We start from the raw sequence: 20269 nt of genomic DNA on the forward strand, positions 1-20269 counted from the left end.
TTAAAAAGAGAACATTTTTGGAAAAGAAGTAAAGCTTTGTAATTAGCACACCAAAAATATATGCTTATAAATGGCTAAAATATATAATTTAAAGCAGATTTAAATATAATCTGCTTTATACCACAATAAACCACAATAAAAAGTTTAAGAAGCTCTAAGTTTCAACAACTAACTACTAGTCAATAAACTTGTGAAATATTATTTGGGGTGCTAAGGGTTAAGAGCACTAGCTGGTCTTCCAAAGGATCCCAATTAGATTCTCAGCACCCACATGGTGGTTCACAACTGTCTATAACTCTAGTTCCACGGGATTCAAAGCCCTTTTCTGGCCTTGTGCACTGCACACAGGTGGTACATAAATATTAATGTAGTCAAAATGCTTACATACATAAAACAAAAATAAATCCTTGGATGATGGCAAAGGTAAGACCGAGTTCCGTGAAGGCCTTAGACATAAATTGTGAGCACAAGGTTGGGAGGCAAAGCATAAGATGGGGTGGCACTGCCTTGTGCCTACCCCAAGAACCACATACTGTCATTGGTATGTGCACCCTCACACCCCTCATGGGGGCAAGTCCCATTTCTGGCACTTTGTATCACAGCTAAAGAAGAGATCCCAGGGGAGATTGTGAACTTGGGCAGAAGTCACCAAGCATCAAAAACTTCGGCATCTGGCTGCACTAAAACTAGCAGTAGCACACAAATATTGCCAGTGCCACGACCCAAGCACGGAGGAGGCAGGATGCAATGCTTCTGCTACAAAGGCATTCCATCCAACCATCACTAGCATGCAGTGGACAAGGACGCCTACACATGATCCACTGGTCCATCAGATGAGTGGGCGAGATGACAAGTGCCAGTGGCCTCTGTCAAGCTGCCCAAGGCTCCAGGACTAAGTTCTCACTGACCCAAGTAAGGCCAGCAGAAGTTGTTCTTTCATACTCAAGAAGCCCAACACTTTTCTAAACACCCAACACTTTTACTAGATGGAGAGAACTACCAAATAAAACTCCACCAAAGAGTAAAAATAATCTTAAAAAAATTTTTTAGTTCACAAATAATTCCTGTGCACTTACTGTTTGACAAGACTCTGACACACTGAAAATTTCTAAGAAGGGAGTGGAGAGAGCAAATTAATGAAACACTAAGATTTGTCAGTGTATACTCTGAGATACTAGATTATTTCCTCTAAGAAAACCCCCCTTCCTCTCCTTTTCCAGTATCTATGCTCCCTCCAGCTTAAACTCATTTCTCCTGAAATCTTCCTTTCCTGACCTTTGCTTTCCACTGTGTTTTACCAAAACTTTAGACTTGCTACTTCAACCTCTCCCAAAATGTCATGAAATGCCAGTTGCCTACTTGACATCTCAAACATAATCAAAACATAAGACATCTTTCTGTCTAAACTCTATCCTCCTATAGTAAAAGGTCTGCTAATGGCAAATTCTCATTCTTTTATCATTTATAGCTAATATTCAACTGTGAGAATATCCTGACCTCCAAATTTCCCTACTTGCTACCATATCTATATTAGATATCCTATATCTAATCTGATTACTACAGCAGCCTGCTTTCATTCTCTTTTATTTTTTTCTTTTTTCATTTTTTATTGGTTATTTCACGTATTTACATGTCGAAAGTTATCCCCCTTCCCAGTTTCCCATCCCTTTATTCTTTTAAAGCCTTACTCTTCCTTGCTGCTATTCAAACACAAGGAATGAAACCATCTACTGGGACTTTCCTATTGTTTCTTTACCTGGAATGCTTCCTGCAGAGAAGCTAATGTCTGTGCCCCCATGTCTCCTGTCCTTCCTGCTCTGACTCACTGCTGACCACTCTCCTAGAAAGGGCAGCATCTCATGCTCCTTGTCCTTTGCTTTCCTCTCTTCTTTCTCCGTGCCATTATCATCTAACACAAGTTTAGTAATCTCAGCCTTTTTTCTTTATCTCTTTCTCCCACTGGATTAAATGAAGGCCAGGACTTCTGTTTTGTTCAAGGATGATTAGTGAGTTCATAAAATAAGAGCTGGGGCATGCCAACTCTTATTGTTCAGTGTATAAATGCAGGAATAACTTTCTCAAAATGTTTTTCTGGGTATTTCACCAAGAGAAGTTTTCTCCTCACATTGAGGCCAGGAACTCTACTTTTACTTTCCTTTAGAGTTCATTAGGTATCTGGTATAGTTCATATAACCAAAAATGAGTTGTATCAGGAATGTAAACACCTAAATGTATATAAAAGGTCCATACGCTCTTGAAAAAGAAAGATTTTGATTTCTGAACAAATCAAAATAAGTCTGGTTGGTTTCTGGAATACCTAAAAATAATAGGAAAGTGATGATTATTAATTTACCAAAATTTCCAAACCTAATGAATCATGGGCTTCATGGATTACTAAAAGACTGAAAATGGCAAAAATGATTGAAATTCCTGGAACAGATAAAGCCATCCACATTTTTATGAGATTGTGATAACTGCCCTAGAGTATCATTGAAAGACAACTTGAGTAAGCAGATAGCTATTTCAAATAAATGACCATTACACTGTTTTAACCAAAAAACACAAAACAGATATGTAGCCATTACGCAAAGCAGGTCATTAGTTAATGCCCACTAATTATTAAGAAGAAAAAAGGGTCAATAAATATAAATCGGTATTAAGTAAAAATAGCTTCATGTTTTACATTTCTACATTGATTTTTCTTAATGTTGAGTTTTATAAATCCTAAAATGCTGTTATTCTTAATCCCAATAGCTGCTTTCTTCTTTCTCTTCCTCCTCCTCCCCCTCCTCCTCCTCCCCCTCTCCCCCCTCCTCCCCCTCCTCCTCTTCTTCTTCTTCTTGCTGGCTAACACTTTTTTTAATTTTTTATTAGATATATTTCTTTACTTACATTTCACATGTTATTCCCTTTCCCAGTTTCCTGTCCATAATCCTCCATCCCCATCCATCCTCCTTATTGTCCTCCCCCATATTCCCCTGCACTGAGGGTCCAATCTTGGCAGGACCAAGGGCTTCCCCTTCCACTGGTGCCCCAACAAGGCTATTCTCTGTTACATATGCAGTTGGAGCCCTGGGTCAGTCTATGTACAGTCTTTCAGTAATGGTTTTAGTCCCTGGAAGCTCTGTTTGGTTGGCATTGTTGTTTTTATGGGGTTGCGAGCTCCTTCAACTCTTTCAATACTTCCTCTAATTCCTCCCAAGGGGGTCTTATTTTCAGTTTGGTGGTTTGCTGCTAGCATTGACCTCTGTATTGGACATGCTCTGGATGTCTCTCTCAGGAGAGAGCTATATCCAGGCCCTTTCAGCATGCATTTTTTAGCTTCATCAATCTTATTTAGTTTTGGTGGCCACATGTGGGCCAGGCTCTGAATGGCCATTCCTTGAGTTGCTGCTCTAAACTTTGCTTCCATATCCTCTCCTATGGCTATTTTTTTCCCCTTTTAAGAAGGAGTGGGAGCATCCGCATAGCTATCTTCTAAGAAACAGTGTGCCAAGGGCTGGTGTTGAATTTAGTGAGCACTTGCATAGCAAGCTCCAGGATATGCTCCAACAGCCCCCACCCCAAAAAAACCTAAGGTGGTGTGTTTGTGTATGTATTCCCTGGCACACATATACATATAATACCCCAGGTTTAAGGAAACTATTCTAATTCCTTTTTGAAGAAAAAATGTATGCATACAGTTGTTAGATAAAATAAAGTGCAATATTATCAATGACACTGGTTTTGTAAGTTTTGTTCTAAGATGATGTTTTACGGTAGCCTAGAATAGCTTGAATTGTCCTCTGTAGCCCAAGCTGGCCTAGAGCTCAGTCAATCTTCCTGCCTCAGCTTCTTGAGTGTCAGGATAACAAACATGAACAATCGGGTCAAGCTTGGTTTGTATATTTAACAAGGACAAATTTTCACACACACACACACACATAAAAGAAGAAGCAGGAAATTAAATGAACTTGAGAAATCTTATGATTCTTTGAAATTTAATGCTTAGAAATATTAGTGCGTTTATCTAGTTCAAAATTATAAGCCTTCTAACCTAAAATGATTTTTTTTTTAACTTTCAGTATGCCTCATTAAGGCTACATGCCTGGTAACTGAGGAGTACAGAAGAGGGAGTCAGTGAGTTTCCATATAACTCCTGGGAATTGAACCCTGCTCCTCTGGAAGAGCAGTGAGTACTCTAAACCATAGAGCCATCTTGTCAGACCCCCACCTCATTTTTTTTAAAGATTTTATTTATTCATTTTATATATGACGAGTACACTGTCACTGTCTTCAGACACACCATAAGAGTGCATCAGATCTCGTTACAGATGGTTGTGAGCCACCATGTGGTTCCTGGGATTTGAACTCAGGACCTCTGAAAGAGCAGTCAGTGCTCTTATCCGCTGAGCCATCTCTCCAGCACCCCCCATTTTTTAATGTATACTGAAATCACTTAGCATACCTCATCTATTAGTAGGTACTTGTACCCTCTGATTATTACAATGTAAGTATGCTGCTTCATCCCTATACAGTTCTGTTATGCTGATAGTATTATGGGCTAAATTAACATGTTATATAAATGTGTATTTATATACTAAAATACCAAAATGCTACTGCCCTTCAAACTAATCCTAAAGTGCCATGGTGAAAGGTACTCTGAGTTCGCGTGATGACTACAGAGTGGAGAGGGTCTGGCTTCAGAAAGCACATCTTGTGTTCAGGCTACACACTTCAGTCACATGTTTGTTGCACTCTGGTGCTGGATTTTCATATATCTATTATGTACATTTCTACTAATACCACATTATCTTAAAAACAGCTTCCCACATTTCTTTAGATATTCAGTTTTTTAGAAACTTCAAGTATAAAAGTTAGTTCTAAATTTCCTTCTGAAACACATGTTCTTACCATAGTCCATTGACACTGAGTTTCCTTAATAAAACAAGGACTTCAAACATTCCAGAAATAGAAACAGTGGAATCTAAATAGTTGCAAAAAATTGTTATGCCATAAAATTCCCCGAAAAGCTTCCTCATTTTCTGCCAAATGATTGTTGAATCACAAAGGGGTGTTCACGTGATAAAACCTAGTCCATTCTAGCAACGGCCTGGAAAATACCAGATCCACAACAAGTACATACTACCTCTGGTAAAAGCAATAATCTGAGTCTAATCTGTGCGACAGTAACACAGCTCCTGATTTACAGAACTATCAAGGCAGGGAAAGTCAACTGTAGAGATTATTTACTTAGAAAGCGGCAGCTGCTGCTGCTACTATACATCACTGTCACATTAAAACACAACTAAAAACACATCTTCTTACAAGTCATTATTTTGGTGTCATCTCTAGAATTTGACAGATGTTACTTAGCTAAAGGTCTTCTAACCAAAGAATTTTAGAAACAATAAATTAAGCCAAGTTAAAAAGGGCGTATTTACAACCTGATTTCTGGCTTTGATATGCAGCTTCAAGCAGAGGAAGCAAAGCATATAGCACTTCTCAATTTTGTTAGGTCCCTTTACCCCAATTCCCTGCGCAGACAGGGTGCTAGGACACTGCACAGCTGTCCACGCACACCTACATTCCTAATGAACAAGATAGGAACCATTACTCTCAACTCATGGTTCTAAAACTTTAGTGTACACCAAAAGCACACTTATGAGCTTGTTTAAATAAAGATTTCTGGGTTCCACCAACCACGTTTCTCATTTAGTGGGTGTAAGGTGGGGTCTGACAATTTATATTTCTAACAAGTTTCTTGGTTGACACCGGGCCTGTGCAACCAGGGACTACATTTTCTGTATCACCACTATAGATTACTATTGATATAAAACAAAATCATATCAGCCATATCATACAGCTTTTTTATTGCAGGTAATGTATATACTTTGTAAAAGTGCTAATAACTCATTAATACAATAAAAGATTATTAAATATTACTTCTCATTAAAAGAAAAAGTTCCTTGAAGAAATGACATTTTAATTCAGGGTCAAGAAATGTACAAAATAAACTACAATATTCATTTTATTGTGTCAAAAACTAGAATCTTCTAAAGCTTAATAGTATCAAAATGAATAAAAAGTGTTGATCATTAAAACTCAACAAATATGTAAAAAATCGTGTGCTCATAATTTTAAGGGGTCACTACTGATTTTTAAGGCACTAATGTACTAGTCTGAAAATTAAAAACAAAAAGAAGTAAGTTTACTGTTTTTTTGAGTCGAACTGTAATTGATATGACAACATTGTCTCAGAGATGTTCTTTTGCTAGTAAATGCAGAAGAAAGGGAAGATTTGGAAATGTCTGTTTCAGATTCCCAGTGAGAAAGGGGTCACAATGATGATCGTCAGTCGGTATGAGCCAACTGATCAGCTGTTCTGGATCATCACTGAAACAACGAAAGGTATGGCACAATCTTGGAGTTATTCTAGCTTTAAAATTGAATTTAATCAGCAGATATATAGAACATGCCTTTAATCTCAGGACTCTGAAAACAGGCAGGCAGATTTCTGTGAGTTTGAGGCCAGTCTACTTTACACAATGAGTTCTAGAATAGCCAGGGCTATGGAGAAACCCCATATCAAAAACCACCCAACCAAATCCATCCATCCATCCATCCATCCATCCATCCATCCATCCATCCATCCATCCATCCATCCAAACATCCCCCCCTCAAATAGAGACAGATACAAAGTATTTCCAAGTGAAATGATAGAATAAATATGGCTTGCTTTAAAGTGTCATCTTCCTCACTGAACAAATAGTTAAGAGTTAAAAGACAGGAAATCCTGACAATTTTAAAATATGAGTAATGTGTAAAGACGTTCATTACAAAAGTTAAAGGAAACACAAAGCATATGGAACACCTCCTATGTGTCAAGTACTGTTGTAGGTGATATAGTTAATAGTAGGCTATATTCCAAATCTCTGTCTCTATCTGTACAAGTGTTCTTTCTGTTTGCATGTTTGTATACTATGTGCATGTCCACTGGGGACAGAAGGTGGCTTTGGATTCCCTAGGATTGTTGTGAACCATTATATGGGTGCTGGAAATCGAATCTGGGTCCTTTGAAAGAACAACCAGTGCTTGTAACCACCGAGCCCTATCTCCAGCTCTAAGACCTTCATTCTTAACTACAGTATCTCATTACATCTTTCCAACAACTCTCAAAGGTAGGTACTATTATTAGTATGTTCTGTATATAGAGAAACAAACTGAAGTACAAAAAGGTTAAGAATTTGTTCAAAGTTAATAAATCTTAAAACTGAAGTCTGATTCCAGAGTTTATATTCCATTGTAAGTGATCTTAGACAATCATCTAATTATTTTATTAACAAGCAGATAGTGATATAGAGAGCTTATAAAGTTGGTGTGCAAACTAGAAAAGATGACTAAAGAGATATGTATCCATTTAGTCATTTAATACTATTTTACTGGGATATCTAGTGTTCTAGGTATTAATGTTATAACTGGGAAAAGAAGATAATACCTGAAGAGGGGAAAGTAGATGATCAGATATTTAAGCAGACATTCAGATAATCAGGCAAATGCAAATGACCCAGGGGCAGGCTTAGCAGCTGGGAGATTGGCTAATAACTGGAGTAGGAGGCAGGGGCTGCTTATTCTGAGCTCAAAGGATGGCAACTGGGTTTTTTATTTTGAATGCCATGGACTTAAGAGTGAAATTTTGTTTTTAAATGATCAATCTGAGGGTAAGTGTCATATAGCTTACAAGGAGGACCAGCAGTCTCAATTAACCTGGACCCGAGATCTCTCAGACACTGGATCACCAATCAGACAGCATACACCAACTGCAATGAGGCCCCCAACATGTATACAGCAGAGGACTCTTGGATCTGGGTTGAATCAGAGAAGATGCACCTAACCCTCAAGCGACTGGAGGCCCCAGGAAGTTTAGAGGTCTGGTGGGGTGGGGACATCCTTGTGGAGAGTGGAGTGGGGGGTTAGGGGGAGGTATGGGATGTGGAACAATTGGAGGGTGGACCAGGAGGGAATAAAATCTGGAGTGTAAAAATAAATAAATAAATGTATGTATGTATGTATGTATGTATGTATGTATGTATGTATGTAAGTAAGTAAGTAAGTCTGTTTGGAGTTCAGGCAAGATAAATAGTGTGGGAACTACAAGTCCTAGTTCTCAGCTAGGATTTGTGGATGGCTAAAATATGGATGATTAAAAAAAAAAAGTAACTAAGTTTTATACCTAGATTGAGAGTAAAGCCATTTATTGCAAGCAAGCAAGCAAGCAAGCAAGCAAACAAACAAACAAACAAACAACAAAACCCAAAAAACTAGCTCTCAAAGGTGAGAGAGACTCTGAGGATGCAAAGCAGGGGATCTTAGATAAAATGCCCAACAGTGGGGAGAGGGAAATTTTAGAGTCCACCTCCAGTAGAAAGACAAGGCATCAAGTGGAGGGATGGGATGGCCATCCCACAATCAGAAACTCTGACCTAGATTCATTCCTGTCTAAAAGAAATGCAGGGACAAAAATGGAGAAGAGACTGAGAAAAAGGAGGTCCAGTGATGATGCTATGATGTACTTACAAACAGGAGTCTAGCATGGCTGCCTTCCAAGAGGCCCAACAAGCAGCTGACTGAGACACATGAAGATACTTACACCCAACCAATGAACTGAAGTCAGGGACCCCTGTGCTTGAATTAGGGAAAGGCTGAAAGAAGTTGAGGAGGAGGGCAACCCCATAGAAAGATCAGCAGCTTCAACTCACCTGAATCCCCGAGATATCCCAGACACTGGGCCACCAACCAGGCAGCATATACTAGCTGGTAAGAGCCTCCCACCCTGCCCAACACACACACATATACATAGCAGAGGACTGCTTGGTCTGGCCTCCTGAGGGAAGATGCACCTAACCCTGGAGAGACTTGAGGTCCCAGGGAGTGGGAAGGCCTGGAAGGATGGGGGTGGAGTGGGGAGAGGGGCCATGCTCTTGGAGATGGTGGAAGAGGAATGGGATAAGGAACTGTAGGAGGGTGGACCAGGAAGGGAATAAGGACTAAACTGTAAAAAAAAAGGTTAAAGATAATTAAAAATTTTTAAAAATATGTGCTGATGAAGAAATTTAAAATGAAAACCTTTAATATTTATTATTGGATTTACAATATAAGGTGAACACACAAAGCAAGTATGATATGAGAATCAGTTTGATAAAACACTGGTAATATATTCACCATTTTAATTCTTTCAGAATGTATACTAAATATCACTTAGAAGTAAGTTAAACTGAAATATCAATAACAAACTAATATATAAATATTCAAATAAGTTAAACATTTAAACTTCTGTATTTTATTAGATCAAAATAACTTTTCTTACAAATTTGAACAGTAGTATTTGACATTACAGCCTATGAAAATAAAATGTATAAAGACATTGACATTATAGTTGTACTTTGTGCATTCATGTGGATTATAATTGTGAATAAATATAATGCTAAGAAAATAGTACAAACATTTGAGCTCTTCAGGGTTTTTGCCTATCACAATGACTACTGCTTACCACGAGAGGGAAACAAATGTCAAAGGATAGGAAAGGACTCAGAGCCTGCCTTGCATATTTTATGATGTTATATAGAATACTATATATTAAGTAATTATGTAAGTATTAATACATTTATAAGTGAAAAAACTAGCTCTCTATATGTATATGTGTAAAGGGTGAACAATATAAAGGGAGCAATGGGAGTTGGGGATTTAGCTCAGCGGTAGAGCGCTTGACTAGCAAGCGCAAGGCCCTGGGTTCAGTCCCCAGCTCCGAAAAAAAAAAAAAAAAAAAAAGATAAAGGGAGCAATGTATCTTGCATTCATCAAAGACAATTTATGTGAGTTCTACTCCTTTCCAATTTTTTCTCTCTCTCTTATGTAAAAAGAAGATAGCAAAAAGCCACTACAAATAGTGGCTATAAAACAATTTAAAGGTAATTATAAGTACAGTGACATCAGAATATATCATAAAACACAAGCTTTAAAAGGCCTCTCTATGTGAAGAGTGTGCATTTGTACTACGTTTGCTTGCACATATGAAGAGTGTTTAGAACCCTGTATTTCAAATGCCTTCAGGACATGGGGTTATAGCTGATATGGATCACATGACAATATATACACACTCAGAGCAAAACAATTTTCTTAGATGTTTATATTGGTATTATTTTTTAAAACAAAGCTAAATTGTTTTAAGTAAATACTAATGTATTGGTGAATGTTTATTTATTAAACATTTATAGCTCATTAGCCATAAAGCACCTGCCACAAAAGGATAGGGTCCAGCCTGCAGGGCAGGAAACTCAGTGTCACGTAAATGCTGAGAGCAGCACAGGTGAAAAAACAGCAGCAGTCAAAACAATGTCCCAGCAAGTGTTCAGTCACCAGTCTGGGGAGGGACTCTGAAGCCCACAGCAGCAAACTGGGATTTAAAAAGATAAACAGATCATCAAAACATAAAGAGAATCAGAACAGTATGGAGGCAAACTGGAAAAGAGAAATTGAACAATAACGGAGGCTCAGATGCTTAAGCTTCAAACATGGAACATATTCTGTAGCTTGACTGAGTTGAACTGTAATGCATCCTTACATACCTGTCACTTAGATTTACTGTTTTTATCCACATGTCCTTAAAAAATAATAACCTAAATTTTTGTTACACATAGTGAACTAAAATCTGTTGCCTATTTTATCATTGTACTTAGGAAAAACTAAATCTGAACATTAGTTTTAATATCAGAGTATGATGATTTATTGGTGTTTTGGCACCTTTTATTTCCAGAAGATTTACTAACTATACTGTTTAAAGCAACTGTGCTCATCACCTAATAGCTTGTAAGTTGGATGAACTATTCAGTGTAAACTAACATATGTGGTTACTGGCATAGCACCATGTTTCTGCTTGTCATTTATGCTTAAAAAAAACACAAGTAATTCATGTTTCATCTGTTGGATTATTCTTTGAGAGTTCTTTGGCTTAAAGAATTATTAAGAAAACTTAGGAATGGTGCTAAAATGTGAAAATTGAGAGAAATACTATGAGGATAGCACATAACTTCTGAGGAAAAGAGAGTGCAACCCTTACTGAGAGATGGGAAACTGCATATGAGCTTCATGTCTGTTTCAAGCACAACAAATCATTTAAAATTGGCTCCTCATAAATTTAAGAATGTTATTTTGTGAGCCACTAGAGTTAATGATGATTTTTTAATGCTTCTTTTCATTGACTGCTAAGATTAGCATAAAAAATAAGAATAAAATGTGATTATTTTTCTAATGCAAAACATGTATTAATACTGTTAGATGAACCATGAGATCCTTTTCTTTTCTTTCTTTCCTTTCTTTTCTTCCTTTGAGACAGGGTCTCTTACATAGTCTTGGCTGGCCTGGAACTCACTATGCAGACCAGCTGGCATCAAACTCCTAGAGATCTATCTGCCTCTGCTCTAGACTGGCCTCTACCTGACTCTGTCTCCCTCCTGCTGAAAATAAAGGTGTGAATCACTGTGCCCAGGTCTCTGGTTCTTACATTAAATAAGGTTACAAAGCTCATGAATGGCAATTTCTACTCCTCCTTTATACTCTTCTATGCAACCTTTGTAAGATACAAGGTATCTTATAAACATATAAGGTATGTTTAGCAAACAATTGTTTGAGGGAGACAGTATTGCAGAAGTAACGCTATCAATTATTAAAAATAAGGTCAGACTTTTTTTTCTTCCTTGATCATAATAATCTTTCTTGTTTAAGGTTTTTTTTATATTTTTAAATGTATTATTCTTACACATTTTTAGTGAAAATATAATTACATCACTTTCTCCTATCCCTTCCCTCTCCAGCCCCTCTTCGAAGTCCATTTGCAAATCCTACCCTGTATCATTTTGCTAACTTTTCCTTCCCAATTGTTAAATGTGTGTGTATATATAAATAGAACCTGCTGACACAGTTTTTATGGTGGTTCTTGTTAGCCTTCAATAGTCAATATTTAAGGAAGACATTTGATGTTCTACAAGTTTGGAAGCTTGTTTGCAAAAGCTATTTTAAGTTTAAATATCTCCTACAAATTTAAGTATATGACATTTATTCAGTGATAGTTTTCCCTATAAGATGTATTTATAAGGAATATTAGGATTACTATTATTAATATCAGGATTATTGTTCTTCAGCATCCTGACAATTTGCTTATTTCCATTTGAAAATGGAAGGCACAGATGGATAGCCACACTAAAATAATGTTCACCATTATAAGAGGAACTCATATGGATACTTATGGATACTTGCCTGTACTGCAAATTATTAAATGAACAAAATAAATAAATACAAAATTTATTTCTTTTTTTGGTCTTTTTTTCGGAGCTGGGGACCGAACCCAGGGCCTTGTGCTTCCTAGGCAAGCGCTCTACCACTGAGCTAAATCCCCAGCCCCACAAAATTTATAAATAGCCCAAATTTCTATGTCTCTATCATGCCACTTGATTAAGATCTAAAAAATCATCTCAGGGGTGAGACAGCATGATACTCATCACACAGTCAGCAAACTGGTTGCCATTGGCTACTCCTCTCTCTTCCTTTTTTTCTTGAATATTTCATGTATTTACATTTCAAATGCACTCCTCATTTCTCACTGAGAAAGGGAGAAGAGCATTGGCTTCTCCTTGAAAGAACCAGTATTTATGACCCCCCAAAAGACATTTAGCTCAGTGCTATTTATAATATCTACACAATGAGAAATAAACATCTATTGAGAACTTATTTACATCAAATTATCTGGCAGATAGGCATATAATTATTTAAATTAAAAAATTATTGATTCCAAGAAGATATATTTTTTTCTGTCCTCTCACTTTTTTCCCCTACATGTTTCAGATATTCTAGAATGAGCACAATTTACTTGATAGTGTAATTTTCTCCTCTTTTCACATTTTCCTGTCTAAAGACAGTGAGAGAGAAGGGTGTAAACTATTTAAATATGTGCTCATATATGACATCTATAGAAAAATTAAATTAAAAATAAAGTGATTAAAGGCAAAATAAGAAACCTATTATTTCTTCAGTTCTCCAGGTGACTCCTTAATAACTGAAGAATTGTTCTACAATATTATGAATCAATTTCTTGTTTCCTCAAATTAGACTCCCAAGTGCTTCATTATCATTTATTGAAATGGACAGGTTCATCAGGTATGACAGCACTGTCCTTAATCCCAAAGCTCAAAACGCTGAAAAAACAAGGCCAGTACAAAACCAGGATAATTGGACCTTATTGCAAACAAAACAAAACAACAACAAAAACCACTCACCTACAAAAGAACAGAGACAAAGCAAATGTATAGACCCGACAGACTTCATGGTCTCTTTCACTCTGCCAGAATGATATGATACATGTTCAACTGTGCTTCTCAATTCTCAACTACCACTCTTACGTCCATCACTTCCTCTACTACACTCAGGCCAGTCCCACACTAGCATAACTTCTGTAGCACTATAGTGTATGTTCAGTCTCTCATTCTTTAAGACAGACAAAGTCAAACCCTTTAACACTCCTGGGATAGGCTTTTAGTATCATCTGTAAAATAGGAATGTAACAGAGAGACTAAAATGAGATTAACTAAAGTGAATTAAGTATCAAAGAAAGAGAAAAAGCACTACCAAATTTTTGGCACAATACCTAGAGTATGCCAAGCCTTAATTGATCAAAATACCTCATACTTTTGTTTCTTATCCCAAAATTTTTGCCCAGATTGCCCTTTTTCTTGGCTTTTAGTTTTCAAGTGTCTACGTAGAGATTTATGAACTCAGTAAGACACGTGCTGCTCGGTGTGCAGTCATCTACTTCATGGAATAGCATTTAGGCAGCATTTTGGGATACTTATGCACCTGAATTTGGGGTTTGCCTCCACAGCCCAACTGTACATCCATTAAGATAGAAACAATAAAAACAGTATCTGATGGTTTCTACATCTTTTTCTTTTTGATTCTTTATCTTACATCCCCAACTCACCCTCATTAATCCCAACTCCATTTCTTCAATGGCATTTCTTTGCTGATACACTAAATGTTTTTATTGATTTAGAAACACAAAGCATTTTTAAAAAAAAAAAACTTAGAAAGATCTAAACATAAAACAACTTAAGACTTCCCTGCACCCAAATCCTGTGGGGAAGAGAGCGGACCACCTAGGTGTGCAGACATCCCGAGGCCACAGGACAGACTTGCCACCTCTGCACACCTTGGACCACATTCCTGGTCCAAGGGAAAACTACACAGTGCCTCTGGACAGAGGGATATAGGAGCAGACAGTCGCCGGTACTCGAGGTTCTGGTCTATGCCCAGGATTGAACTGATTCAGCCAAACAGCTCCCTGCACCCAGATCCCGTGGGGGAGAGAGCTGGAACCTCAGAAGTGGGGATAGTCCTGAGAAGTCAGAGGACAATACCCTCTGCCCACAGTCCATACCCAAGAGGGAATTGCATAGTGCCAACTGTGCCCGCTGGGTGCAAGGACCTACAGGAGCAATCAGGGGCAGGATCCTTTGATTCCTGCCCACGCCTGGAGCTGGAAGACAGACTCCAGGAGTGCCTCCACAGCTGAAATCAGAGCACCTGTTCTCAGGAAAGGCTGAAAGAAAACGGGAAAACAGTTCTACAGGAGTGCTGACACAGAGACCTACAGCAGGGCCAAGTTACTCCCAGAAACAGCAAGACAAGCAAACACCAGAGACAACCCAATGGCTAGAGGCAAGCGCAGGAACCTAATCAATAGAAACCAAGACCTCTTGGCATCATCAGAGCCCAGTACTGCCACCAAAGAAAATACTGGATATCCAAACACACCAGAAAAACAAGATTTAGATTTGAAATCATATTTTATGATGATGATGGAGGACTTAAGAAGGACTTTAACTCCCTTAAAGAAATACAGGACAACAAAAGTAAACAAGTAGAGGCCCTTAAATAGGAAAAACAAAAATCACTGAACGAATTACAGGAAAACACAACCAAACAGGTGGAGGAATTGAAAATGGAAATAGAAACAATAAAGAAAGCACAAAGGGAGACAACCCTGGATATAGAAAACCAAAGGAAGAGACAATGAGGCATAGACACAAGCATTACCAACAGAATACAGAACAGATAGAAGAGAGAATCTTGGGGCAGAAGATACCATATGAAACATGGACACAACTGTCAAAGATAATATAAAACGCAAAAAGCTCCTAGCCCAAAACATACAGGAAATCCAGGACACAAAGAGAAGATCAAACCTAAGGATAATAGGTGAAGACTCCTTAATGGGCCACTAAATATATTCAACAAAATTATAGAAGAAAACTTCCCTGGCCTAAAGATGCCCATAAACATACGAGAAGTCTACAGAATTCCAAATAGATTGGACCAAAAGAGAAATTCCTTCCATCACATAATAGTTAAAACACCAAATGCACAAAACAAAGAAAGAATATTAAAAGTAGTAAGGGAAAAAGGTCAAGTGACATATAAAGGCAGACCTATAAGACTTACACCAGACTTCACACCAGAGACTATGAAAGCCAGAAGATCCTGGACAGATGTCACACAGACCCTAAGAGAACACAAATGCCAGCCCAAGTTACTGTATCAGCAAAACTTGCAAATTAACATAGATGGAGAAACCAAGATATTCCATGACAAACCCAAATTTATGAAATATCTTTCTACAAATCCAGACCTACACAGGATAATAGATGGAAAACACCAACACAAGGAGAGAAACTACACCGTACAAAAAGCAAGAATATAATTTCCTTGCGATAAAACCAAAAGAGATACAAACAAATATAATTCCACCTCTAACAATGAAAATAGCAGGAAGCGACAATCACTATTCCTTAATATCTCTCAACATCAACGGACTCAATTCGCCAATAACAAGACATAGACTAACAGACTGGATATGTAAAGAGGACCCAGCATTTGCTGCATGCAGGAAACACACCTCAGAGGAAAAAGACAGACACTACCTCAGAGTAAATGGCTGGAAAACAATTTTCCAAGCAAATTGCCTGAAGAAACAAGCTGGAGTTGCAATTCTAATATCAAATAAAATTGACTTTCAAACAAGACTCATTAAAAAAGATAAGGAAGGATACTTCATATTTATCAAAGGAAAAATGCACCAAGATGAACTCTCAATCCTGAATATCTATGTTCCAAATGCAAGGGCACCTCCATTCACAAAAGAAACCTTACTAAAGCTCAAAGCATGCATTGCACCTCACACAATAATAGTAGGAGATTTCAACACCCCACTCTCATCAATGGACAGATCATGGAAAAAGAAATTAAACAGAGACACAGAAAAACTAACAGAAGTTATGAACCAATTGGATTTAACAGATATTTACAGAACATCTTCTTCTCAGCACTGCATGGAACCTTCTCCAAAACTGACCATATAATTGGTCACAAAACAGGCATCAACAGATACAGGAAGATAGAAATAATCCCATGCATCCTATCAGATCACCACACACTAAGACTGGTCTTCAATAACAACAATAATGACAGAAAGCCCACATATACATGGAAGTTGAACAATGCTCTACTCAACGATAACTTGGTCAAGGAAGAAATAAAGAAAGAAATTAAAGACTTCTTAGAATTTAGTGAAAATGAAGATACAACATTCCCAAACTTATGGGAAACAATGAAAGTGGCACGAAGAGGAAAACTCATAGCTCTGAGTGCCTGCAGAAAGAAACAGGAGAGAGCATATGTCAGCAGCTTGACAACACACCTTAAAACTCTAGAACAAAAGAAATAAATAAACGCAGGAGGAGTAGAAGGCAGGAAATAATCAAACTCAGAGCTGAAATCAACCATGTAGAAACGAAAAGGACTATACAAAGAATCAACAAAACCAGGAGCTGGTTCTTTGAGAAAATCAACAAGATAGATAAACCCTTAGCCAGACTAACCAGAGGTCACAGAGAGTGTATCCAAATTAAGAAAATCAGAAATAAGTGACACCAGCAGATAAAATATCTATTTACTCCCAATAATTATTTGATCTAAAAAAAAAATGCAATAAAGTGACACCAGCAGATAAAATATCTATTTACTCCCAATAATTATTTGATCTAAAAAAAATGCAATAAAGTGACACCAGCAGATAAAATATCTATTTACTCCCAATAATTATTTGATCTAAAAAAAATGCAATAAAGTGACACCAGCAGATAAAATATCTATTTACTCCCAATAATTATTTGATCTAAAAAAAAAAAAGAAATCAGAAATGAAAACATAACAACAGAATCTGAAGAAATTAAAAATATCATCAGATCCTACTACAAAAGTCTATATTCAACAAAACTGGAAAATCTGGAGGAAATGGACAATTTTCTAGACAGATACCAGGTACGAAAGATAAATCAGGAACAAATGACTCATCGAAACAACCCCATAACTCCTAAAGAAATAGAAGCAGTCATTAAAAGTCTCCCAAACAAAAAGAGCCCAGGTCCAGATGGGTTCAGTGAAGAATTCTATCAGACCTTCATAGAAGACCTCGTACCAATACTGTCCAAACTATTCCACAAAATTTAAACATACGGAGCATGACCGAATTCCTTCTATGAAGCCACAATTACTCTTATACCGAAACCACACAAAGACCCAACAAAGAAAGAAAACCAGACCAATTTCCCTTATGAATATTGACGCAAAAATACTCAATAAAATTCTCACAAACCGAATCCAAGAACACATCAAAACGATCATCCATCATGATCAAGTAGGCTTCATCCCAGGGATGCAGGCATGGTTTAATATAAGAAAATCCATCAATGTAATCCACTAAATAAACAAACTCAAAGATAAGAACCACATGGTCATTTCATTAGATGCTGAGAAAGCATTTGACAAAATTCAACACCCCTTCATGATAAAAGTCCTGGAAAGAAAAGGATTTCAAGGCCCATACCTAAACATAGTAAAAAGCAATACACAGCAAACCAGTCGCTAACTTCAAACTAAATGGAGAGAAACTTGAAGCAATCCCACTAAAATCAGGGACTAGACAAGGCGGCCCACTCTCTCCCTACTTATTCAATATAATACTCGAAGTCCTAGCCAGAGCAATCAGACAGTGAAAGGAGGTCAAAGGGATACAAATTCCCTTTGGAAGGGAAGAAATAAAAATATCACTATTTGCAGATGATAAAATAGTGAATTTAAGCGACCCCAAAAGTTCCACCAGAGAACTACTTAACCTGATAAACAACTTCAGCAAAGTGGCGGGGTATAAAATTAACTCAAACAGGGGTTGGGGATTTAGCTCAGTGGTAAAGCACTTGCCTAGCAAGCGCAAGGCCCTGGGTTCGGTCCCCAGCTCCAAAAAAAAGAAAAGGAAAAAAAAATTAACTCAAACAAATCAGTAGTCTTCCTCTACTCAAAGGATAAATAGGCTGAGAGAGAAATTAAGGAAATGACACCCTTCACAATAGTGTCAAATAACATAAAATATCTTGGTATGGCTTTAAACAAGCAAGTGAAAGAGCTGTATGACAAGAACTTCAAGTCTCTGAAGAAAGAAATTGAGGAAGTTCTCAGAAGATGGAAAAATCTTCCATGCTCATGGATTGGCAGGATTAATATAGTAAAAATTGCCATTTTGCCTAAAGCAATCTATAGATTCAATGCAATTCCCATCATAATTCCTACTCAATTCTTTATAGAGATAGAAAGAGCAATTTGCAAATGAATTTGAAATAACAAAAAATCCAGGATAGCAAAAAGTATACTCAACAATAAAAGGACTTCTGGGGGAATCACCATCCCTGACCTCAAGCAGTATTAAAGAGCAATAGTCATAAAAACTGCATGGTATTGATACAGAGACAGGCAGGTAGATCAGTGGAACAGAACTGAAGGCCCATAAATGAACCCACACACTTATAGCCACTTGATTTTTGACAAAGGAGCCAAAACCATCCAATGGAAAAAAGATAGCATTTTCAGCAAATGGTGCTGGTTCAACTGGAGATCAGCATGTAGAAGAAGCAAATCCATTCTTATCACCATGTACAAAGCTTAAGTCCAAATGAATCAAGGATATCCACATCAAACCAGATACACTCAAACTAATAGAAGAAAAAGTGGGGAAGTCTCGAACACATGGGCACTGGGAAAAATTTCCTGAACAGAACACAAGTGGCTTATGCTCTAAGATCAAGAATCGACAAATGGGATCTCATAAAACTGTGAAGCTTTTGTAAAGCAAAAGACACTGTCATTAGGACAAAATGGCAACCAACAGATTGGGAAAAGATCTTTACCAATCCTACATCTGATAGAGGGCTAATATCCAAAATATACAAAGAACTCAAGAAGTTAGACTCCAGAGAGTCAAATAACCCTATTAAAAATGGAGTACAGAGCTAAACAAAACATTCTCACCTGAGGATTATCGAATGGCCAAAAAGCACCTAAAGAAATGTTCAACATCCTTAGTCACCAGGAAAATGCAAATCAAAACAACCCTGAGATTCCACCTCACACCAGTCAGAATGGCTAAGATAAACTCAGGTGATACAAGATGCTGGCGAGAATGTGGAGAAAGAGGAACACTCCTCCATTGTTTGTGGGATTGCAAACTGGTACAACCACTCTGGAAATCAGTCTGGAGGTTTCTCAGAAAATCAGACATTGAACTACCTGAGGACCCAGCTAAACCTCTCTTGGGCATATACCCAAAAGATGCTCCAACATACAATAAAGTCACATGCTTCACTATGTTCATAGCAGCCTTATTTATAATAGCCAGAAGCTGGAAAGAACCCAGATGCCCTTCAACAGAGGAATGGATACAGAAAATGTGGTACATTTACACAATGGAGTACTACTCAGCTATCAAAAACAATGATTTCATGAAATTCATAGGCAAATGGAATGAACTAGAAAATATCATCCTGCGTGAGGTTACTCAATCACAGAAAAACACACTTGGTATGCACTCATTGATAAGTGAATATTAGCCGAAAAGCTCAAATTACCCAAGATGCAATCTACAGACCACAGGAAGCTCAAGAAGGATGACCAAAATGCAGATACTCCCACTCCTTCTTAAAAGAGGGAAAAATATTCATAGGAGGGGATATAGAGGCAAAGTTTAGAGCAATGACACAAGGAATGGCCATTCAGAACCTGACCCACATGTGGCCCACATATATACAGCCACCAAAACTAGATAAGATTGATGAAGCTAGAAAATGCATGCTGA

At 37.5% G+C, this 20269-nt stretch overlaps 1 protein-coding gene across 10 annotated transcripts in view; it reads right to left on the reverse strand.

Moving 5' to 3' along the window:
• The window catches only part of Sbf2 (SET binding factor 2), a 368489-nt gene that overhangs the window by 196585 nt on the left and 151635 nt on the right, over positions 1–20269 (reverse strand).

The sequence above is a fragment of the Rattus norvegicus genome, chromosome 1, assembly GCF_021556685.1.
Source record: "Rattus norvegicus strain SHRSP/BbbUtx chromosome 1, alternate assembly SHRSP_T2T, whole genome shotgun sequence".
NCBI classification, from domain to species: domain Eukaryota; kingdom Metazoa; phylum Chordata; class Mammalia; order Rodentia; family Muridae; genus Rattus; species Rattus norvegicus.